A 7,151-nucleotide genomic window follows, 5' to 3' on the forward strand; every position below is an offset into this window, starting at 1 on the left:
ACTGCCTCTAGCTTAAATGTGTTAATTGAAAGTGTAATTGTGCCCCTGTTGATCAGTGTCCTATTAGTCATTTGCATTAGGTTGATTTTTATTTTGGGCTTGCTAGTTTAAGTACTTATATCACCCCATCTTTCTTTAATTGTATGCTTTGTTTCCTAAGTCTCAGTAAAAGAAAAATGTTATGAAATAGAGAAGAGTAAATGTTCAATTTGGTAGAAGATTGAATAAAATCCTAAGGTTAGGTGGTAGTACATGCTTGAGTACTTAGTAAGTTCACAAAAAAAGTGGAAGGGTAGAAGGTTCCCTTAAGTATAGGCTTAGTGTGCATTTTATGAAACCCTTGTGATTAAAAGATCCGTGCAAAAAGAAAGAAAAAGAAAAAAAAAAGAATGAAGAAAGAACAAACAATGAATAAGTTAGGCACCAAAAGCTTGACCCTAAATATATACGCCTGTGATGCTTTTGTACAAGGATATGCTTGGATGATTAGGTTCTAAGAAGTGCTTCATCACTTGATAACTTGGGTTAACTAACCTGGGATTATCAACCAAAAGTCCATTATCAAGAGCAACCTTGCTACAAAGCATTTAGCAATCCAAAGAGGTGTTGGGCACAAATGTCTTCAAGATTGAATTACAAGTTAAGTGCCTGTGGTGTGTATGTGTTGAGGAAAGGCTGGAGTCAGTAAGTCCTAAGGGGTACTTCAACACCTAACACCTTGAACCAACTGGGTCGAGAGTGCTGACTGAAAGCTTATCATAAAGAGTTGCCTTAACACAGAGCACTAAGCTTCAATAAAAAGAATAAGCCTCCAGCAAGGAGAAAAAGAAAAGCAAAAAGTTCAAACCAAGGATCAAAGAATAAAAGGGTTTTGTAGAAGTAGCAGGGTTAGTATATAAGGGGATGCTATAACCTGGAAACCAATAAGATTATAACCTAGAAACCAGTAAGATTATGAACTTCAAAGATGTCATGCATGAAACCCCAAGAACCAGGATTGAATATCTTTCAATAAAGACATATAACTCTTTGTGTTTTCATGCATTTCTCTTATGCTTTATTACTTGCTTAGAGACAAGCAAGATTTAAATTTGGTGTTGTGATGCCTAGGCATCTTTGGCTAGTTTCACAAGACATTTTCTATAGTTTTTACTTGGTTTCATGCATTATCTTCACCAATAAGCAAGCATCTGGATGAGTTATCTATACATGTCTTGATTCATCAAACCTTAGTGAATTATAATCATTTTCATGAGATTTATACAAAAACCACTTGATACAATGAATGATACATTATCTTGTGATTATGGCAAAGTTTTGATGCACTTGTTTGATTGATGATAGGCAAGGAAAAGCAGAGGAGAAACAGAGGAAAGCAAGGAGGCTGTGGCATTAGTGGCCAAGTTAGCACACTAATGCCATGGTTAACACTACACCAAAGGAGTGCTGGCGTTAGTGGAAAATTTAGCCCACTAACGCCAGTGCTAATACTGGCTCAATGAAGGAGGGTGCTGGCATTAGTGGCAAAGTTAGCCCACTAACGCTAGTGCTAACATGCTCAAGGAGAAGAAGCTGGCATTAGTGGCAAAGTTATCCCACTAATGCCAGTGTTAACGTTGCCAAGGAGGAAAAAGAAGCTGACGTTAGTGGCCAAGTTAGCCCACTAATGCCAGTGCTAACGTTGCTCAAGAAGAAGGCAATGTTAGTAGCCAAAGTTAGCTCACCAACGCCATTGCCCAAGGAAGAAGGTGCCAACGTTAGTGTGCTAACGCTACTAACGTTAGCACACTAACGTCTTCGATCAACACACAAGTTGGAGGCTGGATGAATTGACCAGTGTGCGTACGCACGAAGCAGTATGCGTACGCACCAGAGGAAAATTTGTTAATGTGTGCACGCACAAAGCAGTGTGTGTATGCACAAGTGGAGAAACTGACAAGGATGCACACACACATGACGGAATATGTATGCACAACAAGAAGAGCGTTAATGGCCACGTTAGTGTGTTAACGCCAGTAGCAACGCCAGTAGCAACGCCAGAATGGGTTTGAAGGCAGTGTTAATGGCAACGTTAGTGTGTTAACGCTACTGTTAATGCCAACTTGGAAGAGAATTGTGGTGTTAGCAATGCTGTTAACACTAGTACCAACGCCAGTTCCAAGGGCACTCATGCAAGTATGAGAGCGTTAGTGAGTTAATGCCAGTGTTAACTTCAGAAAGGGCTACTCCTAACTTGCTTCAACTAAGGCCAAAAGCCCACATCCAAGTACTTGAAGATTCATTTGAAGATGAGAAAAGTAGTATATATAGGATGAGTTTCAAAAAGATTTCGGACTCTGGAGCTTAACTTAAGACAGACTCTTACACAAGAGGATCCGAATTAGGAAACTCTGAATCATTTTCGTTCTTCTTTGTACTTACTTTACTTTTCATGTACTTTCTTTTTTACTTACTTTACTTTTCATGTACTTTCTTGTTTTTTCTTTCAAAGTTTTCTAGAGCAATGATGAATTAAACCCCATATCATTAGGGGGAGGAGCTCTATTGTAATTCAAATGAATGAATGAAATTCTTCTTCTTCTCAATCCACTTGTTGTAGCTAAGGGTAAAATTCTATGCTTAATAGATCTATCCACTACTAGAAGGGGGTTTAGATCCACTTGAATTTCTATGTGAACCTTGGAAGAGGGAGCATAGAATTCAGTTTGAAGCTCTTACCCTCACAACTCTCTTGATCAATAAATTCCTAGTTTGAATTGACATCCTGAGAGCTTGTGTGGCTTATAGATTAGAGAATTGAACTTAACCTCTTCTCATGAGCAATTAGATCAAGGAATTGGTAATTGGTTGTGTTAAGAGAAATTGGGTTGCCAAGGAATTAGAACTCAATTAATTATAATCCGTCATAGATCTACTTCATATGATTGTGAATGAAGTTGAGACCCATTGCTTCATGAAGGATTATAATATCTCCAATCACTAATGAATGTCACCCATTGTTATTCTTCATTTTAATTTCTTTAAGTTTCTTGTTATCTTTGATTCCCAGCACCCAAAACCCATTTACATTTCATGCAATTTATCTTTCATTACTATTTACACTCTTGCTTTTACCTTCTTGTCATTTAAGTTTCAGCTCTTTAATTTCTTGTCATTTAAGTTTCCGCCATTTACATTTCACAATTTACTTTAAGTCCTTTATCTTCTAGCAATTTACATTCAGTATCTTTACTTTCTTTGTCAATTATAGTTTTGTCCATTCAGTTACACAAATTCACCAAATATTTGCTTAACTAGATAAATCACCTAACGAAAACTGCCTAATCCATCAATCCCTATGGGATCGACTTCACTCAATAGTGAGTCATTACTTGGTGATTCGGTACACTTGCCAAAGGAATTTGTGTTGTGCAAACTTCCAGTCATCAGGAGGACGCTTTGTTCCTACACTGCTCTCACTCCTGATTTTTATGGGCGCAATATTGTTGTACCCCCTATTAGTGCAAACAATTTTGAGCTGAAGCCACAATTGATTACTCTAGTGCAGCAAAATTGTTAGTTTTATGTGCTTCCGTAGGAAGATCCAAATATATTCATCTCCAACTTTCTGCAGATCTGTGACACTGTGAAGACTAATGGAGTGAATCCTGAAGTTTATAAGCTAATGTTATTCCCATTTTCTATGAGGGACAGAGCAAAACGGTGGCTGGCTACTCAGTCCAAGGAGAGCTTGAACTTTTGGGATAAGGTGGTTAATGGATTTCTGACCAAATTCTTCCCACCTCAGAAGCTTACTAAGCTGAGGGTGGCTGTTTAGACATTCAAGCAGAAAGATAGTGAGACCCTCTAAAAAGCTTGGGAAAGATACAAGTAGATTGTCAAGAAGTGTCCCCCATATATGTTTCCAGATTAGACCAAGTTACAGATTTTTTATGATGGCCTCTCTAAGATGGCAAATAGGTCTCTGGACAATTCTACATGAGGTTCTTTGCACATAAAGAAGACGGCCTGAAGAGGCTAATGAGCTTATTGAGATGGTTGCTAACAACCAATATCTGTACTCTACTGAGAGGAATCCTGTGAAGAAAGGGGTTATTGAGGTGGACACCCTGAATGCCATTCTAGCTCAGAACAAGATCATGTTACAACAGATCAGTGTGATTACTCAAAACTTGAGTGGGATGCAAGTTTCAGCTGTTAATACTCAAGATGCACCTTATGACATGAGTGGAGGCTTCAACCAAGAGGAAAATTATAGGTATGCTCAACCCACTCTTGAGCAAGTCATTTATATGAAAAATTCTTCAAAAAATCCCAATAATGATCCTTATTCGAATACATTCAATCAGGGATGGAGGAATCACCCTAATTTTGGGTGAAAAGAGCAACCCCAGAAGCCCCAGCCAAATTTCAACAACAACTCTCAGGGTTGTTTCAATCAAAATAAGTTCAATAATTTCAACAAGCATCAATTTCAAGCTTCTCAGCCATAGCAGGCATCCACTTAGTCTTAGAGCAACTCTGACTTGGCCTTTGTAGTTGCTGAGCTCTCCAAGAGTACTAATAGTTTTATGCAAGAGACTAGAGCTTCACTTAGAAACCTAGAGATGCAAGTAGGACAGTTGACTGAGAGGATAACTGAGAGGCCTCCTAACACTCCTCCTAGTGACACAGTGACTAATCTAAGAGAAGAGTACAAGGCCCTCACAATGGCTAATGAATCCAAGCTGAAGGTGGAGGTGCAAGTTGCTAAGGGGTCAGAGGAGAAAGAAGCTACAGAAAAGGCTCAAGTTACACTGTCACATGCCCCACCTTGGGCACCTATACAAGAGCCTGAAGTATTACACCCTCAGGAGCTCCAAGAGGAGACCAAGGACGAGTAGTTCTCTCAATTCTTGAAAGTCTTTAAAAAGTTACAAGTCAATATTCCTTTTGCTGAGACTTTTGAGAAACTACCTCCCTATGTGGCATTCATGAAAGACTTACTCTAAGAAGAAGGCCTTAAAGGGAGATGAAATAGTGGTCTTGACTAAGAAATGTAGTGCACTCATTCAGAGCAAGCTGCCAAAAAAGATCCCAGATCCAGGGAGATTTCAGATTCTTTGTACTATTGGGAATGTCATCTTTGACAAAGCCCTTTGTGATCTTGGCTCAAGTATCAATCTGATGCCCCTGTTTGTGATGAAGAAGCTGCAAATTCAAGAGGCACAACCTACAAGGATAGCACTACAGATGGCTGATAAATCTCTAAGGCAGGCATAGGGGCTAGTCGAAAATGTCTTAGTCAAGGTTAGAGAGCTTTTCCTCCCTGCAGATTTTGTGATACTTGATATGGGAGAAGATGCAAATGACTCCATCATCCTAGGAAGACCATTCTTAGCCATTGAGAGAGCTCTGAATGATGTTGAGAGAGGTGAATTGGTTCTGAGGATGCGTGAAGACTACATGGTATTCAAGATTTTTAGACCTTCATCACTCTCTGGAGAAGGAGGTACTTGCATCCAGAGTTCATTGCTTAAGCCTCCTCCTTTGGTGGGAGATAATACAATTCCCCCTGACATCAAACTTAAGTTTGGTGTTGGATATTCATCACCCACCAAGGAGGGATGAGGTCCCAAGAAGAAGGTACCCAAGGGCTGGAGGAACAAGAACATTCCTACTGAAGACTTCTCACCTGGGATAAAAGTGGTGTTCACTGGAAGTCCAGACCTACCTTATACAATAAATAGGATCTTGTCTCTTGAACATATTGAGTTAATCCATGAGAGCACAAGAAAGAAATACACAGTGAGAGGTGAGAACCTGAGCCCCTATGACCACCCTCCTCCTTAAAGGAGCTGACCGTCAAGCTAGGGACGGTAATGAAGCGCTTGAACGTGCATAGTGCTTAGAACAGGGACAAAAGGACTCAGAAGGAAGAACAAAGCACCCCAGAACAACGTTGATTCGAAGTGCATGGGCATTAAACGCCAAGCAGGGCATTTAACGCCAGGAATGGGGCAAGGGGAGCCAGCATTAAACGCCAGGAGGGTGTTTAATACCCAAAAGAGGAAGCAAGAGCTTGCGTTAAATGCCAGGTAGGGGTTTAACACCCACAAAGGACCCTTTTTCTTAAGATTTACCATCCCTCCAAGGGCAGGCATTTAGCACCATTGACTCATCCTAAAAAAGAAGAAGAAGAAGCAGCCATTTCTAGCGCTAAACACCGAGGCTGGTGTTTAGTGCCAGTTGCGTCAGATTTGATTTTGAAGAAGGCTCTTAACTATGCCAACGGTTAACCCCCCCCCCCCCCCCCGGGACTCCCTTTCACATTGACCATTCAAACACACCTTTTCACCCTTTAGCCACATTCTCGTCCACATTTATCCACCCCAAGTCCCAATATCACCTCCCATCAACCTATCAAATCCAATAGATCTGTCAACTCACCCCCTACTCCACCCAATCACCACTCATCATTCCCATCAACCTCTCTTCCCTATTAACTACATTCAAATTTTATTTCCCTCCCACCCTTACCCACACTACCCGAACCCTCCCCCACTCACTTTATATACCCCAACTTTTCACTCCTTCACCCACAAATCCATTCTACTTCACTACATCACTCTCTCTAGCTTTCATAATTCCTACTTTACCAACTGGTCCTTCTTCTATTCCTTCACCCTCTACTTTCTCTATTACTTTGCTCGGGGCTGAGCAAACCTTTTAAGTTTGGTGTTGGATGCTCCGTTTTTTCTTCATTTTCACTATCCCTATGGCATCAAAAACTGGTGAATCCTCCTCAAGGAAGAAGAAAGAGAAGGCGCCAGCTTCAGGTCCCAATAACTTCACCCGGTTCCTCTCCAAGACCCATGAGGATCACTTCTATGAAGTTATGAACAAGAAGAAAGTAATTCCCAAGGTCCCTTTTGAGATTCAACCGGAGGGATACCCAAAAATCCAGGAGCAGATTCTGAGACGGAGTTGGGAAGTTCTTACCTACCCTGTGACCGAAGTGGGTATACTTATGGTTAGGAAGTTCTATGCCAACGCTTAGGTGACTTTCTAGCATGCACAAGGCGTGAACCCAGACCCGAAGAACTGGCGCACTATAGTCCAAGGGGCGATCACGGAGTTCAATCCTGAGAGTGTGATGGAAGCACTAGAGA

The sequence above is a fragment of the Arachis stenosperma genome, chromosome 4 (genome assembly GCF_014773155.1).
Source record: "Arachis stenosperma cultivar V10309 chromosome 4, arast.V10309.gnm1.PFL2, whole genome shotgun sequence".
In the NCBI taxonomy this organism is placed as follows: Eukaryota; Viridiplantae; Streptophyta; class Magnoliopsida; order Fabales; family Fabaceae; genus Arachis; species Arachis stenosperma.